At 48.0% G+C, this 22,457-nt stretch overlaps 1 long non-coding RNA gene across 1 annotated transcript; it reads left to right on the top strand.

Moving 5' to 3' along the window:
* The first annotated feature begins 5,973 nt into the window (after nt 1–5,973).
* LOC112953083 lies at nt 5,974–21,022 on the top strand. Its single transcript, XR_003250517.1, has 3 exons — nt 5,974–6,018; nt 19,095–19,278; nt 20,367–21,022. It is a non-coding gene; the product is annotated as an uncharacterized LOC112953083 (long non-coding RNA).
* Nucleotides 21,023–22,457: the final 1,435 nt, after the last annotated feature.

Below are 22,457 nucleotides of genomic sequence, written 5' to 3'. Positions count from 1 at the left end.
AGCCTTGGGATGAACTTTCAGCCCTTTCTTCCCCGTGTGAATGCATGGAATTCCTTTCCAGCCTCTTCAGGAATTTCAATTTTGTATCTGTTGTGACACATAGAGAAAAATGTACTTGATACAACTGCTTAGATTTTCTCTGTTTTACACAGAGGGATTAACRGAGTTTCCCAAAGCTGTACTAAGGGCAGTCTGACAAGAAAGGGGGACCTTAGCGTTGCTTCCACGCTGCTCTTTGCACGCGAGCGGTCGTACGAGGCATTACGAGTGAGAGATCTGGGGCTCCACCACCTCTAACAGTCGTGGTAGGAGCCTTTCTCCTGCCCTTTCTTCACCCCCACCACTACTGCCGTGAAAATTCCCCCTCCCTGGAGCGACAGCAGTGTCGGCAGGGAGCTGCTTTACCTGGAGAGGGCTGTTCACGTCCTGCAGGGCCGCTTCACCCATCCTCACTCTGGTCCCCGCTGGGCTCCCTGCGCCGCGGCCGCCCGGCCAGCACCCTCTTGTGGCGCCCACACTCCTCAAAGCCGGCGCCGCCAAAGCTCCCGGGAATGGAAAACTTGCCGGAAAATCCCCCGGGAGGGCTCCAGGCAGGCAGCGAAGGGCCCGGGGCTTCTGTGCCCGGAGTTGGAGGTGATTCTTAGCGGCTCCTACTTCAGCCCGGCGCCGAGAGCAGGAAGGTGTGTGCGTCTCCTCACTGTTAGGTGCAATACTTGGCCGTGCGTGACTGGGCACGAATGAATGCAGCCCGTGACGCATTAATAACGATTAATGGTGATGATGAGGATGACCCTGCAGAGCTGCACTTGCTTCATTTTTATTGGGCAACAGGGCAAGTGAGAAGCGCAGCGGGGCCTTTCTGAATCTGGTTGCCTRGCCTGGCACCATGTGGCACCATCTCTCTGCTCCTGTTAGTTACTACTGCACTGGCCACACAGGTTTGCCAAAGATTTTTTCCTCGGTTCAACTCAGAATTCCTTCCACTTTTGGAGATAAGGGATCTCCAGCCTGGGTAACAGCAAACAAGTGTCTTCAGGGTCAAGAATCCAGTTAGAGAGGAAAAATAAATTGGGAACCRCATGGATTCAGAGAAATTCCTTTGGCATCACCATTCCAGGCAAGGTTTCCTCTCACCRTAAATGACCAAGGCTTTTGTCCTGAGGAAGCCAATTCAAGCTAGAGTAAAATAGTATCTATCTTCAGCTTCCATCATCACCATAACCAAGTGGTTTTTATAAGCAGCATTCCTAGGCATTTTACTGTTATTCCCTCATAATCACTTCCAAGTGGAGTGCTGWGGCAGGTGTCAGCTCCCAGGGGCAGCACAGTGGCTTAGTAAAACAGCTGTAGGGCAGCCAGGCAGGACTCAGCCCTTCCCTTGGAGCTGGGCAGCTGCCTRTACCCAGCTGGGTCCGATGTCTCGAGCAATAGGTAAAGAAGAGCCGTGGCCTCGGCTCCTCTCTTCCCTCTGGCTTTCAGGCAGCGCGTGGCATCTGGTGAGCAGCTGAAGGAAAAGTGAGTGGACAGCCAAGTTCACTCCAATAAAACCTGGCATGCATGAGTAGATGCTGCTGTGCAGAYGAGTGGCTCATCCCTTCTGTGGGAGAGGTGGCCCCTGCTGCCCGCTGTACAAAGGGAAAACCGAAGAGGGGAAGAGAGCCTCACCCACAGGAGAGCCAGCAAGCAGGAGAGAGCTGAGGAGCACAGTATTTATCTTTGTGAAGAGCTGGAGAAACACACTGCAGGACCTGAAAGCAGAGATGTGGTCCCTTCAGTATCTGATAGCAAAATGTCACCAACAACACTTCTGCCTGGAAAAATTAGGGTGCTGAACATGGTCTAAGGAGCATATACAAGGCCAGTTCCTCAAAAAAAAAGTGGTGTGGGGTTTTTTTGTGTTTATTTTTTCACATGGAGAACAAGGAAGTAAAAAGCAGTAGCCTGAGTCTTACTGACGTAATGGCCCTTTTCTGGCACGTGGGCTGTTTCAGCATCTCAGATAATTGGGCTGGATGTTTCACTTCCAAAGGAAAGCAAGGAAGTACAAAATTATCTGTCTGTCTTACAGAGAAGCTTACGAAGAATGTGTGTTTCTTTAATAATTTACATTGTTTGTTTCTTCAGTGTTCAGGAACACTGTTCCTGAAGAACACTGTTCTTCAGTGTTCAGGAACACTGTTCAGGAACAGTGTAGCTGGGTTCTTGGTGGCTAGACATTTTACAAGTGATTCCCAGCAGGACGGGGTTCGTTTTCTCCTGGTTCCCAAAGTAACTGGCATAAGCAGAAAAGGTCCCCTGAAAAATGTCTTGGAAGAAAAAGGGGCAAATCCCTGTAGGAGCTGCAGCCACGTCTTGCCACCCCGCCATGGGTGACTAAGGCCTGTTAGGSGCCCTTGTGTGATGCAGGGTGCAGAGAGAGGGCTCTCAGCCTGGTTATTCACATTAAAATGAAGAGACCAGAAGAGGAATTGCAGCAAATCCTTGTCATTCACCCTGAAATGCACCACATTTAATGCCTCAGGAGAAGATATTTTACAGACAGGGAGGAGATGGAAGCAGCACATTTTCACAGGAAATGAGTTTCGTTGACTCAGAACAACTACATCAAAATCTGTTGCACAGTAGAAACAAGCAGGAGCTTTAGYTCTTGTGCATTACTCTTACCCTGCAGTTCTTCAGTAAGATCWGGGAGCCAGACATTCAAGTTCTCCATTGCTGCAACTGTTTGAAAGAAGGAAGAAAATTAGATTCTGTTTAGAAACACATCAGTCTGACCTTCTTTATTTTCCCATCAAGCGCTTGATTTTCCGCAGACATGGCATCTCTCTCCAGGCGCTTCCATTTCAAAATCACTTCTCTGTTGCAACCTGAGTTTCGCATGATGATTCATTTACCCTCCCATAACCCCAGCTCCTCCGAGTGAGTCTTGCTGGGCTGGCCTTTGGTTATGAGGAAAGAACAAAACTCTGATCATCATGAGTAAAACCAAAAGAAGCCAGACTTGATCACTCACATTGTTGGKTTTTTTTCAGCTACCAAGGTGTCTAATTAGCTATTTGCCACAGATGTGAGTAACTTAATAGGAACTGCTTCATTCATTAAAAAGAATGAGTATTCTTTAGTTTAACATTCTTAAACTTTAACTGTACAGATCAAGGAGAGCAGTAGAAATAGCTCATATTTGAGCCCTGTGAAATTTAAAATTTTTGTCTCATAGAAAGTATTAAGACTTGAATATTTATGCATCCCAAGCTGGCATGAAGAGAAAATTTGCACTAATTTTAAAATTATAATTTGGAAATATTGAAATGATGATTCTGGGAGTTTTCTTATTCATATTTGTCAGGGAAACCGAACAATCTGGTACCCCCAAAATTCAGTCCTTCTTTTTTGATTGCTAGAATTACCCTGGAAATTTTGTTTTTAGAATGCTTTATTGCAAGGAGGCATTTTTGTTGTTCTTTGTTTGCTTGTTTCTTTGTTTGTTTGTTTTGTGGTGGTTGTGGTTCTGGGCACAATTGCATGCGAGTGCTGTGGCCCCGGCTTCCTGCACAGATTCCAGCTCCCTTCATGCAAGATTCCAATTGAAACAGCGTAGTAGTGAGAAACAGAAAACACGACTGTCGTGGAACCTGAACTACAGTTTCCAATGAGAAAACAGTTAATGCACGTACCTTTTTTTTTTTTTTTTTTTTTAATAATAATGTGACTTTTGGTTCCATTCAGCAAAGTGGTTTGAATACCAGGTATTTCCTTTAAATCTTCCAGATGGAAAACAGACATTTTCCTAAGGGCATTTTCAATTCTGTAGAGACTATCATCATTCAGAAAACTATTTTAATACAAAATCCAAAACATGTCCAGTTAATATCTTCACAAGGTTAATGACATACAAGGTCAAAATGAAAATGGGTTAATTATGAGGACAGAGCAGGGAATTTTTTTGTCAGTCAGCTCTTGTACAGAGGTGTATCTGTGAAACCCAGCCCTCCAGTGTAACTAGGGTCAGGATCCCCCAGGTTCTGGGATTTAGGAGGTTTCCTTCTTTCCTGTGCTGCAAATGTTCCCCAAGTGATGCAGGACTTATTTTGAAACTCTTTTAGTCTGGATTTGCTGTTTGGCTCTTTGTTGAATCACTTTTTAAAAGGCTGAGGCCAAAATGTTCTATGCAGTTATATATCTCCAGCTGTGGTTTCCAGCCTTTTTCCTTTGCAGATCCCTGAGTGTGTTGCTTGGTCTCCTCTTTATTGATMTTAAACCTTTTAGCAGTGTTTGCTTTTCTTAGCTGTTCCCTATAGTCCTGCATGTGGACTATAGCATGTGAACTGCTGGCTTGCAGGGTTAAAATACCAGGCCTGAGGGGACGAAATTACTCTGAATATGAATTTGTACTGATAAATTCCATTCTATAAAGATATTTATAAAGATTTCCCACAGATTTTTCAGCGATTTTGCCTTGCCGGTTCCTAATAACTGGTGAAGGCCACTCTCAGTGGCACATTGAGGACACGTCGTGTTACTCCCATGACACAAACTCGTTGCAGCAGCTGCCTTATGCTGGCTCTGCATCATCCCAAAGACAGGGAGAGCCACGGGCACTAGCAGATCCATCCCAGTGCACACGGAGGAGGAGCAGGCACAGCACTGAAGGCGGTGGAGATGCTGTTCGCCTCATTAAGTGTCAGCCCGATTTATCTTAAAACTGGCCTTATTTGCTGAGCCCTAGCTGCTCAGCAGCAGGATGCCTCTGCCTGATGTACTTGTGCGTCCCTGTGTGTGCTCCTGGATCCAGACTCTGTGCTGGGCTGGACAGCACGAGCAATGCTGGGGTGGCCAAGCCCTGCCGAGCCCAGCGGGCCATCAAGCACTAAGTAACTCAGGAGGCTGGGTGCCTCATTTCTGCAAATTGGGACAATTATTTCCTCTGTGGTTCTTCTGGAAAGATAATCAGCTCCAAACAAAGGATAACCACAGGTATTATATTGCTCCATGTTTTAAAAATCCTGTGGGTGAGCACACATGATAATGAGAGCAGGGTGCTGATGGACGGGCCCTGCAGCCGGGCCCTGAGCTCATCCAGCAGCACCACGAATACGTCCAACAGGACRAACCTCCTCTTGCTTTCCCAGAGCAAAGCGCAAAGCCGAGCTTAATTGCAGGGAGAACTGCTGAGCCTGTTAGAAGGAAAGAAGAAAAAGGTGCCTTTCCCAGGGAGGCATGTTATCTAAATGAGTGGGTGCAAATGCTCCGTTCCCTTGTTGCATTTAAAAGGCCAAGTGCCCTTGTCCTCCATTATCTGCTTGCTCTTAGAAGGCCAGAGGGAGCAGCCCAATCTGGATGCAGCCTCCCATCCCTGGTTAGCCTTAGGGAAGCAAGGTAAAGAGCCACATTTTATCTTGGCCTTTTCATTGCAATCTGTTTCATTATTAGTAGGTCTAATAATGCCCCCCTAAGCTCTGATAATAGCAAATATCAGAGTTCAGGATGAATAGTCCCCAAAGACAAAGGCCTTGGAGTTGCCCTCAGACAATTACCCGAGTGCTGGGCATGTGCTTTGCCTTCACACTGGACTGCGAGGCCCTGGGAGCTGGGCAGAGCCTGCGGGCTGGCAGCCACTCATTCAGAGCACTAATTTGTTTCAGAATAACATAAAATCACTCATCCCAGCACTTGGCTTTACTTGACACCTGCACTGGGCTCCGGGGTGCCCTTCTTCTTCACCTCAAATGCACCTAAATTCTTCAGTACAACATCAAACTGAAGCCATCCTAGGACTGCTTTCTGTTTAGGAAACCTGCTTCTTCACTAGCAAACAACTCCTCTAACCCAGAGACTGAACAACCACTGCCCAGAAACAGACATTTTCTCCTCTGTACTTCTCCCCACAGCTGTCCCTGGATAAATAATTAACTGATTAATTTAGCCTTCATTAGGCTCTCCCCTTCCACTTGTTGGCCCTTTGTATGCTTGCCCAAGGAAGAGCTCCAGGTCCTGAATTCCTCTCAGATCTGTCTAGGGGTAAGTTTTCAGTTGGTGGCCTAAACTTTAGTTCTAGGTTTATTAATTTTATTGCAATGGAACCCTTGCTGCAGTTCTGGTATAAGATTTTGTTTGTTTATTTTTTCTGGCTGGGCACTATGCTTAGGTCAGCTGAAAACTGCACCTAATGTGAATCGGGCCCTAGGTGGTGTGTGGCAGTTACTGGGCAGACTCCAGCAGAGCAGTGTGTCCCGCTGTTACCCAAGGTGTGCTCACATTATGTCACTTAACAAGTTAATAACAGTCTGTCCCGGATGCTGCTGGGCTCTCTAAAGGGTGCACAGAGCAGGTTCCTACCCTGTSCTCTGCCCCTCACATAGGGGTGCTCCACTGGTACCATCTCCTGGAGGGGCTGAGAGATGCACAGAGACAGTAACTCTTGTGCTATGCGTACATGGGGTTTTTGAGCTTTTAATTTTTGCAGACCCAACCCCTTGTTAAAGGGCATGAAGTTTAGAGAGTGACAGCAGCTTCTTAGGAGGCCTGAGGCTCCATGGCCTTGCTGCCTTTGGAAAGCACATGGAGCTCCCTGCGCAGCTGTGGCTAACTTTTCTGACTTTTTTTTTTTTAATGGCAAAACAAATAAGACTTGTCCTTTCTGAAGTTCATTTACATGTATAATTGAGGCAGTAGGGCGTGCTACTTAGTCATTGGATTTAGACCATTTTGTGGCTTTCTGGCACAAGTGCTCGCTCTGTCAGTGYGCGAGAGGCTGGGCCGACCTGCCCGTGTGCAGCAGAGCAGGAGATGCCGAGGAGGGAGCTGAGGTGCACAGGGTGCCCCCAGCACGGTGCACACCAGGGCCGTGACAGGCTCCAGGCAGCAGCTCACTTGGTCAGGAAAGGCTCAAGTGCTTGTGGAAATTAAGTAGGACAAATAGACTGCAAAAGAGGAGTGTGCTGGGAGTGCTGCTGTTTGCTGCTGGTCTTGCTGACCTAGACCTGTTCTCTCACCAGCCAGTGAGTTTTTTGTATCCATATGAAGAGAAACAGGATCAAACACCTGGAAGAACGTCAGCTCCAGATCTATAAACRGAAGGAAAATCCCATTTCCCTGGAGTATGCTGAGCTAGAGGCAGCCTATGTCATTATTTTTCCACAGTCATTTGTTCTCTTTGTCTCACCTACCAGGACATATTTAATTGCTTGTAATGTGTAGCACTTAAAGTAGATAATGCTCTGCAACTTCAAAGCACCAAGAGAATAATATCTAATTAGAGTCCTTTATTGTGTCTTACATGTGTGTTTTGCCCTTATTTCACGGCCCTCCTCTGAGGGAGTTAAGGGTGACTTTTTTCATTTTTTCTTTGTATGTTGGAGAATTTGCTTCCCCATGCTGAGGAGCTCTTATGCTTTGTGCTAGCAGGGTGCAGTGTGTGCAYGGGCTTGCCACACGGGCAGCTTGCGTGGGGAAATACAGAAATACCCTGAGCGAGTGCAGGAGGGACCCAGTGCGAAACATATTCAGAGGAGTAACTACTTATTTAGTCACCACATGTTTCTGGCAGATTAACAAACTCCCTTGACACCTTTTGCTCTGCCCTGACTTTTGTCCGAAGGCTTGGTTAAATTATTCCAAGTCCCTCCTATGCATTTACTTAAGTATTGTGATTTTTTTTTCCCCCTCTTCATTTGAAGTTGCGATGCGGGAAGGCTGGTGGGTGGACGCTCCCGCTGGCTGCAGCTCTCCAAGGGGTTTCATCCCTCTCCCTCGCAGCGAGCAGCGTTTCAACATTCACCCTCAGCGGGGCGGAGAGGCAGCCGGGCCGCAGCGCTGGGCCTGCTCAGCGCCGTCCGCGCGCCGTGCGGAGCCGTTTGTGCGCCAAGGCTGCCATCGTGTGGCACGGCCCTGGGGGCTGCCTGCCTCCTTTATTTGCTTGTTTATTTATTTATTTATTCTTCCTTCCCTTTTGTTTGCCTTTCCTCTTCCCGTGGCTCCGCGGGCAGGGAGCTGTGCAGGCCTGCGCGGGCGCTGGAGCCTGCGGCCCCCTTTGAGACCGGCTCCTTGGCTGYGCTGCCGGGACACGAGCAGCTTGTTCCCTCCTGCTCTCCTGGTTTCTGCATGTGGCGGGAATAAGGCGGGACTAGAGGCCATTCAGGCCGAAGCCTGGATGCTCTCTGAGCGCTCGGAGTCCTTGTGGGTGCCTGTTGTGTTTCCTGGCACGGAGGCAGCAGCTGCGATGCTGCTGCCGGGATACGAAGGACAAAGATGCAATTTTTCAACATCTCTTCCCTTTTATCAGCCCCAGGCGGTACCCATGATACTCTGTGTGATATATTATCAGGGCATTGCATGTAGATATTGCAATCCGCTGCAAATGATTTGCATGAGGAAAATGATTGTGAACTGCAGCCAGTGCTGTAACGGGGCTGCCATGCCCAAGGACTTGAGCTCTTTCCAGAGAGATGAACAAGCTGACTCCAAAGACTAAAAGGAAAGGGCATAGAGGCTCTGAGGGTGTTTGAAATGTAGTTGAAGACCAATTTCAGCAAAACTGAACCAGAGTAAGGCTAAGTTAGAATCAGTGTGATGAATCCATACCATTTATTTATGGTTTTGAAAACCCCAAAAGGAGGCGTCTGAGCAGTTTCTTTCTGTGCCTTTTGAAATGGCTGTGAGATGAGAATGAGTCACTGACTAAAAATAAAAACAAGCCTCTTATGTTTTTGCGTCCTTAAGTAGGAAGTGGGCTGTGCTGCACTAATCAAGGGTTGACTGGGAGCCCTGTGCAGGTCTCCCTGGAAAGGGAGGCCTGAGAAAGCCTTTCACGGGCAGTCTGCTGCCTTGGGAATTCCTCTGCAAGAGGTGCAACTGTTTGGATGAATCTCCTGCAGGGAAGACACCTGTATGAGAGTGCACCTGTGTGTGTGGGGAATATGTAGGGGGTGTTTGTCCCCTGGTAGCTGGTCATTTGCAGTGTCTGTCATCTAGCATCCATCAGGAAAATGTGCTGGTGAGATCTGTGTATTAGAGCTGGGAAGTGGCTCTTGGCTTCAGGTTTGTTAAAGGCTTCCTGTGTTGGGCTTTACCTGTTTGACAGGGACCTCATGCCTTGCTAAGATGCTCTGATAACCTCTGACTTGGCCTTCTGAAGGTTGATGTTGCAGGCCTCAGTGGCCCTGTTTGCACATACTGTTGGGTGTTATGCTGCTTGTGCCCTACCTGGTTATTGATCCCCCAGTTATAGAGGGACTATGGGAGCTTGGGTTGTAATTGATCGCCGGTTTTAGATGCTGAGGTTGCCAATGGACTTGTCTGTTCATTTCTATTCCCGAAGGTGGCACATGTTGCACCAGCAGGGCCGTAACCCAAGCTCAGACACCCCCTCGCTGCTCTTTGAGTGGTGTTAGGTGAGACCTGAGGAAAGAGGCCGAGACAGCTGGTGCTGGAGCAGCACATGCAGCTGGGAGCCCCTCTGCAAGTACCCAGCGGGGTGGCACAGTGCCCGTAAACGGCTGGTTTGGCTTCAGTAGACTTCCTTTTGTCTTCCAACTGCTATAATACAAGTCAATGCAATAATCTGTCACTTGTTCTCTTTTCTACATGCCTTAGTTGTGGGTTTTTTTGGTGCACTGCTGCATTTTAGGTCTGGAAAAGGTCAAGTTGATCAAATTTCAACTGATGAGTCAGAAGCATAGGCTTTAAGAGGGCTGAAGTGACACTCATCCAGCTAAAATTGCCTTCTGATCAGTTTGGTCAGGAATAGCTGCCCTCCAAAGACAGAAACTGAAGGCAGCTTGTGGAACAGTGCTGTTCCTGTGCAGTGCTGTGTGAAAGCAGGTGTGCAGTTATGTGCAGTTAAAGCCAGTGCAGTGTGGTCCTGCAGTGGAGATCTGCTGCTGCAGCAGGGTGTATTCACCCTCAATTTCTTCTGCTTCAGGGGAACAGCCTGAGATAAAGGGGAAAGACACATTATTTGACTAAAGTACGTTCAGCAAATAATGCTTAATGCTTCTCTCTTGCAGTTTTGTTAAGGTTCAGGAGGCAGTGTGCCCAAGCTAAATGCAAGGAAAAGGTCTGCAGTTTTCAAATATCTGTTGTTTTTAGGTGCCTTTGAAAAAGCATTTGCAGAGGCACAGGCTCCATCCTGGATAGGTACTTCTTGCTCAAATAGCAAGACTCAAATAGCCTTTTCTGTCCCCAAAGTACTGCCTTAACTGCAGCTAAGCACCTGCCTGACACCCAGGGAGCTGCAGCCTCTTCCTTTGCAGGGCGGGTACAGGGTGAACCAGGGAGTGAGACCTGCACCACGTTCCCACCTGGCAAGATCCAACCCCGGGGAGCCTTGAGCAGGCGGCGAGCGGAGACCTGGGCCAGCGTGTGGATGCCTGCAACCCTGTTCTTTAAATTGTCCCCCAGTCCAATTGCACGAGAATGAAGGGCCGTAGAAAGCAGCCTCCAGAGGGGCACTAGCTGAATTTGCCATATCTGGTCCGAGGAGATGCCCCTTGTCCCACGATCACCCCGTGGCTTTCGGAAATCCCACCCACGGCTCCTCTGACTCCTGTTTTGCCCTTTTCTTCCTCCACCTTTTTTTTTTTCCTGCTCCATTCTTTGTGTTCCTGGATTTTCTCGAGTTAGACATAGCTCTCCGGGCTGGTAAGATCCCTGAGGGAGTTTGGCACGGCGCGTGCCTGTGGGGCTCGCTGTCTACGTGCGACGGCGATGGGGTGCTGGGGACACGCACAGGAAATTATTGGGATTAGTGGATTTATAATCGATAACACAACAATGCTATTTGTGTTCAGCCTCTCGGGGAAATGGAGCATAAGCACAAAGGGTTTTGGTTAAGCCTTTAAGGGTTTTAGGACATACACTATACGTTCCAGCAGACAATACTTAAATGGCCCTATGGACATATGCCAAACACCCAGATTAACTGTTAACAAAAACTCTTAAGAGCATGGACCACAGGATTTCCTGGGTGACTGGAGCGCTTAGTGGAGACAGGCAGCACTGCTTCAAATGTCTGGTTTACATAGGGGAATAACTACACAAGAGAGCTGGCAGCTCTGTGTGTGTGTGTGTGTGTGTGTGTGTACACACATGTATCACATATTTCTCTATATATAAAAATGGAAGGGCTCAGGGCAGCTCTCCTGGGCTCGTGGTGCTGGTGAGAGCAGGGGTTGAGCAGCGAGGCTGAGCAGCAGCAGCAGGTTGGTTTTTTCTCTGTGAAATTGCTAGTTTTTGATCAGCCAAAAATGGACTATAAAAATAGTTGCACTTTCCAGCTGTTYGTAACTTGGACAGAAGAAATTAAGCTAAGAAAATAGGGTTCCTTATTGTTTTTCATACTGCCATACAACCATTTGTTCTCCATTACTATGGAAAAGGTTTGTTCAACATTTGCATTGAATGGAAATTTTGTTCAATCTATACATGTAAATTGTGGCAAAAGTTAATGGATAATGAATGGAAAATGGAAAAGTAAATGGAGTCAATGGGGTCAACTACTGACAGCCACGATAGCAACTGTCTAGTTTCTTAACAGATARTTAACCAAGTCAGGAACTCAGCTGCAGACTTCAGAGACTGTCATCTTCGTGTCTGTTCCTGCAGCTACCTCACTGGGGTAAGAAGAGGCATTTTGCAGCTATCTTGTTGGGCAGAAAGACTAGGTGACCCAGAAAAGTTTCCTGTGAAACACTTGTGCTGTTCCCCAAGGCTCTTCTATTAACTGCTCTGATCYTCAACTCTGGCCATTGCAGAGGTTGGGAAGAAAAGAAACACTGCTCTAAACTGGATCTTCCTTAGCTGCAATTGGTCAACAGCAGATTTGGTTAAAGGTCTTCACAGAAGATTTACTATTTGAGAACTTCTACTGTGCGGTGTTGATGAAGTTTGCTCAATAATGACCACCAATAATGAACAGTCTTCACCTGTCTGCTTGGAATGCAGGCAAGTTGAATCACTGAAGTAAAATCCTGAATAGAAAAATAGAAGATAGCAGACAAAGAAATACCAACACTTCCTCTGATTTTTGTAAATTCTTGAAAAATTGCYTAACTGGAGGCAGATAAAGGGACATAAAGTAATGGGGTAAAAAGCAAGTAATCTCTGGAGAGTCCTGCTGGGATGAGCTGAGTGTTCCTGTCAATACAGTGAGCAGAATGAACTAAAGCATCTGAAAAGCCGAAACATACTCACTTCTGCTAATTCCATTATAGAAAGAAGGAAAAGAAGCCTAATCTCCATCAGGAAAGGAAGAGCAGCTGGAAGAACTCATCTGCCCCATAAGCACATCCAGAACTCGCTTGGGGCAGCCTGAAACAGCAAGAGGAGTTCAGGAGCAGAGAGCACCATCATTTTGTTCTGTCTATCTGTATGCTCGGCTGGTGTCCTCTAGTGGAAGTCCTCATGAGCTGAGGAAGGAGATAGAGACACCAAATGGAAATAAYTTCAAGAATAGAGAGGACCTGGAGCGATACAAGGTTGTGTGAACTGGGCACTTGGTGCCAGGTGACCTTCATCCAGTGACYGCTTCTTGGTGCAGATTGGAAGGACAGTGATGGACCACACATGTTAGCAAGTTGTATGCAGACAGGTACATGGGGACAGACCTGAGCTCAGACTRTGTTGCCCCATGAAAACTTCTGCTGGCTGCTACCAAATGCGTGCAAGACTTGCACAGATGGATAAGGAAAGTGATTTGTAGGTATCCCATATGCATATGGGAGGGAAAGAAGTAGTAACTTCAGAAAGGAGATGGAACAACTTCATTTTCCTTTATTGAGAGTTCAACGTAGTCAAAATGTGGAGATGTTTGTAGCTGTCAAACTCTTTTGAAAGCAGCAGCTGTACCGTGTCGCCTCTCTTGGGAAGCCACAGCTCTGTGGCAAAGTAATTTCCAGTTCTGCAAGGCAGGGAACAACGAGACCTCTGCAGGTAACAAGAACACTTCATACACGAGGATATACGTGTGTATACAAATAGTGAAGATTATAAACCCTCTAATTTCATAGCAAGTTAACAGATTGGGAAACCTCCACTTTTCAGTGGATTATTCTGCAATTTCCTCTCCTAGTTGTGAAACATCTCTTGTGTCTGGTATGGCAGGTACAGTGCAGAGCCACTGAGATGTTGGTGTGTCTGGGGACTGACACCAACAGAGCGGCCAGGAGCTTTAGAGAAGAAACTTTATAGGTAAATTAAAATAATGGATGTTGCAAAGTGAGCAGATTGAAATCTACCTAATTTGTGAAGTTTGCCCTTCATTCAACCCATCATCTCTGAACACCACTGAGATCCTCTCCCCAGTATCAGTTTATCAGCAGGTGGCTGGAAACCACAAACCACAGAGCCAGGCACAGACCTTTTCCAGGCACCAAGGGAGCCATTTGAGCTGCCATTTGGATTCTGATCCAGCCCTATCCGGTAACTGTACTAATGACCTTGAGAAAGGATGAGTCCTGAAGACTAATAACCAGGGTTTCCTAGGCCATCAGTTTCTCCCAGATGGTCATTAATCCCCAGAAAATGTGTGCTGTGCCCCGGTTGCTAATGCCTAATTAACCCCAGAGAGGCAATACCTCTGCAACAGCTACAGGTTTTCTGTCCCCTGCTCATGCACTTGAACATATAGAAAACCCTGATGCTTTGCAACCAAGACATGTATTTTATAAGAGGCACAGCAGCCTGTAACCTGTCAATTACACCCCAATTTCTGCAGATCATCAGAACATGGTTAATGCTGGCCTGGATTTTGGAAGTTCATCCACAGCAGCCGAATTACCTGTCCCGACCAGCCGGGAGCAGGGAGAGGTAGCGGGAGCCCTTGTCATCCTGCTTTCCAGTGGCTGGTTCCAGGCATTTGCTTATGCTGACGAGCTTGACACCTTTCTGTGGGGCTGCTGGTGGGCTGGCTGCCGCAGTCACTCCTGCTCCTGCAGTCCTGGCAGTAGCTTTCCCCAAGGGCTGCAATGTTTCTCTGGGAAGCAGCTTTTCCTTTCCGTGAATGCTCTGCCTTTCATGTGCTGATGAAAAGCAAATGGTTGCCTGTCTGCTAGGAAAGAGGAGCGGTAAAATGGCAGCGCTGGAAGCGCYGGAGCTGCTGGGTGCCGGCCCTGCGGAGATGCCCTTGGGTGAGGGGGCAGCAAGGCTGGGATCCGATCAGCTCTCCTCAGCGCCTGAGTAACCCGAGCCTTGGGCTAGGTCACCGGCTGGTTCAGCCCTTCGCTCCCGAGCCTTCCTGGCACACGGGCGGTCATTGCCCTGCGCCAGCTGCGGGCTCGGACGCTTTGGGAAGCGACAGGGCTGGAGAGGTGGCTCCTTGGGAAGCRGGGAGGCTGGAGAGGTGGGCGCCTGGCGGACACTGCCCCTCGGACCACTTGCTTGGGCRGGGGCTGTTTCCTCCTAAATGTCCTAAATACCGGGGTGTGAGATAGAAGGGGAGAGATATGTGTTATTTCAGCAATAGTTTGTTAAAAATTAAAATGAATCCTCCCAGCTATGATAAATAGGAAAAGAGCTTATACTTGCAACCTGTATTAAATGTGTTGAAGGTGTCAGATTGTTTCTTAGGGATTTACCATGGTGGATGTATGACAAGAAGGGAGATTTCCTTCTCAGAACAGAACAAAAGTTGGGTATTTCCAAGGTGACCCAATACTTCCTTTTTTTTTTTTTTTTTTTTTTTCCTCTTTTGCAAGACTAATTTTCATCACTTTGAAAAATCGTGATTCAGAATATATATACACAAAATAATGTAAAGGATTTTTAAATCTGTTTTTACTCAGCCTGTAAAATCTAACCTGCTTTAACCCAGTTGTTGATTTAAGATAGCTTGGATGGAACTGGAACGCAGTTTGGAAATGATTTGTGTAGTTTTAAAACCCACTTAAACCTCTTTGCCCTAAGTTTCACCCAGGAGTGCCTGGATGAAATATGTGAGTGTGATGTTACGAGGTATTTTATTGTTGGGAACCCGGAGCTCCTGGTCCTCAGTTTGGATGCCCATGCAGGCAGTGCTGCTCTTCCACGCGAGCTGATACCCGGCAGGTATAGGAGGAGAGCAGGAACTGGATGCCAGTTTTAACTGCGTCTTTTATAAAATCATGCCAAGCTGGAGGCAGCCTGCAGGCCGTGCATTCCCAGGAAGCCTCTCCGAGGGACTGTCCGCTAGATGGAAGTGTTTCCCGATCCCTGCCGTGCGGGAAGCGGGCCGGGAGCGTCGGAGGGGGCTGGCGAGGCGCTCCCTGCACGCGCCTTGCTGCTGCCCCTGGCCCGTGTGGGGTCTGTGGCTCCGCCAGCCTCTGCCCGGTGCTCTCTTGATTCCCTCTCTGCTTTCTCGTCTTCAAAAAGGCCTTGATCCTTCCGCTGAACGCTCTCCTAGCACCTCCACATTCCCACACTCCAGTTATTTTGCATAATCCTCCCAGAAAAGCTCCATGCTCGGAGCAACTGCTTTTCCTTGTGTGTGGGTGATGCCTGCGCCCCGCTCGGGCCTGGTCGTGCCGGCCTTCCGCGCCTGCGGCCGGCGGGGAGCGCGGGGCCCTGCGGGGCTGGCTGCAGCTCGCTGTGCTGTGCACAYACTGTGCTGCAGCTCCTCGTGTTTTCAAGAAGGCAGCTGAAAGCCTCTTAAATCAATGATGCTAAATGGAAAGGGAAGAATTTGTTTGACGCTTTGCATACATAAAATCTTCCTCTTTCTTGGACTTGTCTGGCACTTGAACACGTGCCCAGGCCYGCTGGTGTGACACGAGCAGCTGCTGCTCCCCCGCGCGGGCGGCCGAGCCGCGGCTGGCAATGCTGCCACTCGCCATCCCGCAGGGCTGCTGGGCGCCTCGCGTCTCCCTGCCCTTCCTCTGCCACCACGGGTCGTCCCAGGAGACTTGCAGTTCGCCAGGTTTTGTCCTCTGTGACTTTGGCTGTCCCTCGTTGCGTAGTTGGGATTTATTTTCCCACCATCCTGGACTCGGGGAGGCGGGTACTATTTCAATGGCAGTCCTGTTTGAACTGGGAAGATGAGGAATGCGGTTGTGCAGGAGGAAGAATGCGGGTGGGAACCGAACTCGGGGCTCCGGTGGCAGCACTGGGGTCAAGAGGCTGCGTTCAGCTGCAGGTGTTTGATCCCAAGCTGGCGTCCGGCCTTGTCCAGGTTTGCTGGACAGCTCTTAGCCGGGAGAAGGGCAGGGTGAGCAGCGCCAGGAAGGGTCTAAGAAASCTGCATGCAGGGGAAATTCAACACRGCGAGTGTCTCTGCCCCGCGCTCACTGCGAGCGCAGCGTATCTGCCAGGAGCAGCAGAGGCAGAAAGGGCAACGCCGGCATCCCTTTCTCCAAACATGCTGGTTCCACTYGTTCTTAATTTACAGAGAATGTAAATAATTTAGTGAAGTCTCCTGGAGCGGGGGAACGAGGCGGCCGAGGCACGAAGTCTCATTATGTTTCTGCAGGGGTCCCTCGCAAATCTTGGCTTTCTGATTGTCCCCCTTTCTTAGTTCTCTCTCTCACCTTAGTTCTTCAAATTGAGAAATTAAACTGTAGCCAGAGCCTGCTGCAGAATCGTGAGTAAAAGCTGTGGGAAGTGTTCTTTTCCTTTTGCTGTTTATTTTATTCACGTTCAGAGGAAAGTGCAAGTTTTCCTTCTGTGTGAGCTYGTCCCTGGCTTGGCGGGTCTGACACGGGGCTCTCTAGCTGGCCYGGGTGCTGTGCAGAGCCTGGCTTGCTTTCAGAAGCTGTAAAACGAGATCCTTCACCTCGCAAACATTTTGTTTGTGGAGATTGCTGGCATATGCTAGGGGTTAGGACCATGTATTAAGTACAGTTTATGTTCCTACTGTATGTTTTATTYTAACTTCAGGGATCAAAGGCAAGAGTTTTGTGTTTTTTAATCGATCAGTCTGTGAAATGATTCCTCCACCCTCATCTTGCAGGATTTTCATCAGAATGACTTTAGTTCCAAGGGTGGAGAAGGTCATAGTTCAATCTCAGCCCTATCCTAAAGGGAAATGCTCCTTAGAGATAAAGGCAAATTGCCACCTTACGGTCAGCATCTTGTAAGTTAGGTCAGGAGCTCAAGATACCTAATTAATTTCTTGTAAATGCTTGTTAGGAAGCAGGAAGCCTCCTGACTTTTCCTCACCTTCCTAGACTTCCGTGGGAAATCCATTCTCCTTATTCYTTCCTCTACTGCCACTTGATCACTTGCTTTTGTGTACTTTGTTTATGCCACGGTGTCAGGGATAATAGCAATATCCACATGAAAATCAATCAGGGGATATCCTGCCTTTCTTCTGCTGGAAAGGAGCTGTGCAGAACAAGGATGGGAAATTACATGTGCCTTGCTTTACCTGCCTCGTGTGGCTGCGTGGAGGGCTACCCCGAAGGAAGCAGGAGGACAAGCAGCAGTTGCTGCAGGGCCCGTGCTGGCCACCGCCTCCTTCCCCTGCGCTGCCGGCAGGAAAGGCGCTCAGCTCCGGCTGCTCCATTAGCAGCCTCCCGTTCCCCAGCTGGGCGCTCTTTCTCTCCGGGGAAAGAGAGGCAATAAACACGCTTCGAATAAGGGAAAACTCTCTGGACCATTAATGGCTTTTTGAGTTGTGCCTTGAGGGGGAGGCTGCAAAAGGTGCTGAGCGGGGCCCCGTTTCTTCCTCTGCTTCTGAAATCTTCCTGCTCTGCTGCCCAGGCTCCCGGGGCTCCGCGTGAGCCAGTGTTACTAACTGGGTCGGGCCGGACTCCGCTCTCGCCAGCTCTGTACAAAGGATGAGGGACATGTTCTTTGAAAGCAGGAATCAAGTCAAATTTTATCGTCCCTGAAGCAAGAGGACAGTGTCCCCTTCCACGCTGGGTTAATAACAGGTAAAGAGCCATTTAAATCGCTGCTGCAGCCGTGCTGGCTCCTGCCGAGAAGCACGGGCCTGCAGACACTTAGCGGAGGAATTTCCCTCATGTGAGTAAGGGCTTTGATGTTCAGCTGAATTACTGTTTGCAGAAATTGCCCTGTGGTTTGCCTAATCAGTACTGCATTTTGAGAYAGATGCTTCTAGTCAAAACTCTGCTTTCCTTGGGCTTAGCTTCTATCTTCTTATTCCTAAAAACATACTTAAAACCCAACTTGACAGTCCCTGAGAGTTTATTTAGTTTTTCTAAATATTGATTTGCTTTGATTGAATTATGCTAACCATTTATTGCCAGATTAAAAAGTTGCACAGCTTTACCTAATCAGGTGGCCAAGAAAAATGTATAGTTTATTCTTCTCTCCATGATACTGTCTTCAGATAGCAATGAGAAGCTATTCGCACATTTGTGAAAGGCCTAAAGCAACAGGATTTTAACATTTTCAGTGGTTACGGAGAAAGGAGGAGACCAGTGGATTTAGAAATGTTGTAACTGGGGGCTGTGCATGCAGGGACAAAGAGGTTGTGCATTTGGTGGGCACCCGCTTTCCTGCACCCTGAGCTGAGCAGGGAGGACAGGGGAGCACAGAGAGTTAAGAAAGATGGGCAAGAAGCAAAGTGTAGGGGTAAAATACTGATCAGTGCTCTTCTCCAAAACCCAATAGCCACGACTGGTTAAAGCAGGCAACACTGCAGCTAGTTGCACTGAACTAGCCTAGCAATGTCCAGTCTTTTTCGGGTGTAATTACTGATAGATCTGGGGTAGATCTGGGTATTGGTATGGCAGGTATACTGAACATGATCAGGAGAGTGCTGATTACGTCCTTGGCATCCAAGGCAGTATACRGGTTTTATTTACAGTAGCACTTCATCAGTGACCTTCTCATTGTAATAATGGGCTATAATTATCATCTAATTTGCATTCATTAGCACCTATAAGAATAGAAGGTGTCCCAGTCAAGAATAGGGCTATTAACATATCTTTTGTTTGTGCTGGGTATTGAATGACATTACCTCATGTGGGTTTGCTTCCTTGATGTGGCTTCAAATTTGGCTTGCACCTCTTCCCCTCCTCTACTAGTCTTCCCTGATAACAAGAGATGGGGCTCATGTCGTGGCTGGACTGCARTATTTCTTGACACAGGGCAAAAAGAAAAGTCTAAATCTCAAAAAGCATATGTTTTTAAGAATAGTGCATATCTGTTTTCTTTCCCAGTGTAAATGTAGGCTCGCTCTTTAAGAACAGTATTTCTCTGTGGAAGGGACCTGAGTCTTGGTGTTGCCCGGGAGTGTCGCTGGTGTCCGGAGCTCTCACGTGCCGAGTGTGAGTGAGGCCAGAARCCGAGCCCCCCTGCACCAGCACAGGGCCTGCCCCTGCACCAGCACACCCGGGGGTGATGGTATGTACACAGGGGCTGCTTTGGAAAATAATTCAGACATATAAAACTGCTGCAGCAACAAAAAGGGCCCCATAAAAGTCTTCTAGTTTAAATGGTTTCATTTAACGAGGCACAATTAACTTGGTGCTTTATTTCCTTGTTTCTCTGAACCCACCCATGGGGCCTCTGAACTGGGCAGAGAGGCATTTCCTTAGGCTGTAATTGTGAGTTTTTGATGGCCAGTGAAACCACTGCCCACATGGACACTGCAGAGAGATCCCTTTTTATGTGCCTGAGATTTTTGCGGTTGCTTGGCATTGGCTGCCTTTGGTTTTGGGTGGAGAGGAGGGCTTTTTTTGAGAACAGGTGTTTTTAATCAGCTCTGGAAAGGCAGCTTGAGCTGAAGGCTGGAGCAAAGGGCAGGCAGTAAGAGACAAAGACTGAGGTGTAAATCTACTGTTTTCTTAAATGGGTGTATAAAATACAAACCTGTTGTTGCAGTCTTAAGTCCACACAGTAATATTTCCAAGAGTTAAAATCTAGCCCTGCCTTAGTGTTACCAGGAGCTAAAATGGGCTATAGTGATAAATTTTGCTTCAATAAAGCATTTTCATTCCTATTGMAAAAGTTCCATATAAATTCAAGTTATTAGTAATTAATACGGCCATTACAGCAGATATGAATTATATATAATATTTGCTTCCAAAATAGTATTGCCTGTCCCTATCCCAGTAGTTCAGTGCTAAAACCAGTGCCTGGTTTCATCGCAGGCCAGGTTTTGCGTTGCAGCCGGTTTCCCTTTGGTCTCCGGGACCGGCAAGCTGTGGTCTGGTCGCCCTGGCTGTGTGTGGTGCAGTCCCCTGCATGCCCCCGCCAAAGCTGCTCCCACTTCCCAAAGCGAAATCCCTTTGCTTTGCTCCCAGCCTGGGTGTTTTCACCAGCCTTCCGACTTTTTTCTTTCTGCTTAAACCTCATGATCTTGTAATTGGCAGTTARCACACTAAGGGAAAATAACAATGAACTCAGACTTAATGTGTCTTATTTAGATAAACAGCTTTTTTTAATTAATAGAATTAATTTCACTGTTTTTTTTCTTTAATCTGATACAGAAAATTGGCACTGAGGACCATGTGCTTCAAACAAGAGAGTTCCTGGAGCAGGAAGAGCAACCTCTTCACACCTCGCGGAGCTCCCACAGTTGCCGTGTGCCTCGCTGTGGCTCCATGATGGGGGCACAGGCTCTATTTTATACTGTGCCCAGGAAGACAGTCCAAYGCTGAGGAAACACCTGACTCTAGAAATGTTTCCTAGCTGTTTTTCCCAGATGAATTCTGTAGCAAAAACGAGGTACCGTGTCCTGGAACAACATCRTGTCGTGGGGGATCTTTGGCGATTTGCTCAAGGCGCCGGAGTCACCACATGCCCTCAGCTATACACGTGGCCTCTGCAGGGCTGAAACTCCAATCCACTGAGCTCGCCCAGGCCGTATAAATCAGGAGCAGTTCAGCTGCCTCCAGGGGAATTCCTGCTCTCATAACAGCCGAGTGACGGCAGCTCCCCCAATGCTGGGCAGAGCTTAGCAGAAGAGAGGAAATATGTCAGGTTCTTTTCTCAGTCGCTTATCTTTGTATGCAGAAAAGTGACACTTTCCCCTGCCTAAACACGTGTTACATTGTGGGTTATTTCCCTGTATGTGAATGCTGGCACGTGAGACCCTTTTGAGTTATAATGGAAAGGGAAGATGAAAATAGAGAGAGAAATAGCAATGCAGTGATCCGCTTGGTTATTCTGGTTCGCCCCACTGTGCGGGCCTTTGTTTTGCTGTAGTTTAAACACGTGTCTAGATGATTTATGTAAAAGGAGGCAGGTTTGGTTTAAATCCAAATAAAGGTGTGTTTACCCCCATCCAAAGCACTGGGGTAATGGCAGCCTATTTACTGCCTCTTGACTGGCTGTGCAAAGATGATTTAAAAGGAGACAGTTTCCCTTGCACGTGCAAGGGCATGAAGTGCAAGCAGGATCCTTGCCAGGGCAGCGAGGAAGTGTCTGGGGGGGAAAATCCCCCTCCGTGCCCCGCTTGTTCCTGGCAGAGCAGGAAGGTACATGGAGCACATGGGGCCCTCCGCCTCGCCCATGGGGCGGCAGGTGGGGCTGAGGGGGATGCTCAGCTGCCCTGAGGAAGGGGAATCTCATTCGTGTCCTCCTCGAGACGCGTTTCATGGGCTCCCCAGCGCGTAGGCTGCACCTCGTTATCTCCCCAACACACCTGAGTTGGGGGTTAGTAGTCACTTTAAGGAAACTTCACTGACGTTAAGGGAACCTAAATGACATCTCATCTTGTGGTCCTCTCTGTCCTTTTTCTTTCGTTCTTCATCGGATGCACCTCCTCCTGTTGAGGACACTGTCAGAGGCATCTTTTTGCATCCAGGCCCAAATCTGCAAAATTCGTTACGAAATACCTATTCAGGTTTTAACAGATCCCCTTGGGGTGTAATACTAGAATTTGCCAATGTAGCACATTCTTTGGAAGGGAAAAAAAAAAAGGCAGGGGRAAAAAAAAAAAGARGAGCGGGAGCCCGAGGCTTGTGCTGGAAGGTGGAAAGCCGAGGATGCAGCTGGGGTGGCAYCTGCCCAGCCAGGCCCTCTCCTCCCTCCAGTCCTTGCTGGGCCAGGGGGACCACAACTGSTGCCCTGTTCGTGCAAAGATCTTTCTTGAGCAATTTGGGAAGTGAAAAGCTAAAACAGTTTCATTAGCACGTTCAGTTGTTACTTCTTAGACTCAGGCCCTTGCTCAAGTGTTTTGTCAGTGCTCGTGGGAAAAACGTGGCCCTGCACATGAGGCACTGGAACTGCCAACAGGGCCAGAGCCCTGACACTAACTGGCCAAGGCAGCCTCATGACTAAGAAAATTCAGACATTAAAAGGCTTGTTAAAGGGATATGTTTAAATGTGTGTCAAGACAGGGCAGATTAACACAGGCAGAGGTTGAAAGTAGCTTGAAACGACCTGCAGCTACAAGCAAAGATGGTGCTTTATGTTCTAGAGCTCACAGGGTGCTCAAACATAATTGCTTTTATTGTGCTTGGCATCTGTTTGCTAGTTCATTACCATTATTTCCGACACTGGAAGAAATTCTGAGCTGTGTTTGCYGCACTGAAAGCGGATGAAGCAGCAAGTTGGACAAGTTCTCGTGCAGACAG

Source organism: Nothoprocta perdicaria, unplaced genomic scaffold (assembly GCF_003342845.1).
Source record: "Nothoprocta perdicaria isolate Ctin4 unplaced genomic scaffold, notPer1 scaffold_42, whole genome shotgun sequence".
Lineage (NCBI taxonomy): Eukaryota > Metazoa > Chordata > Aves > Tinamiformes > Tinamidae > Nothoprocta > Nothoprocta perdicaria.
This window is presented reverse-complemented; position numbering and strand designations above follow the sequence as displayed.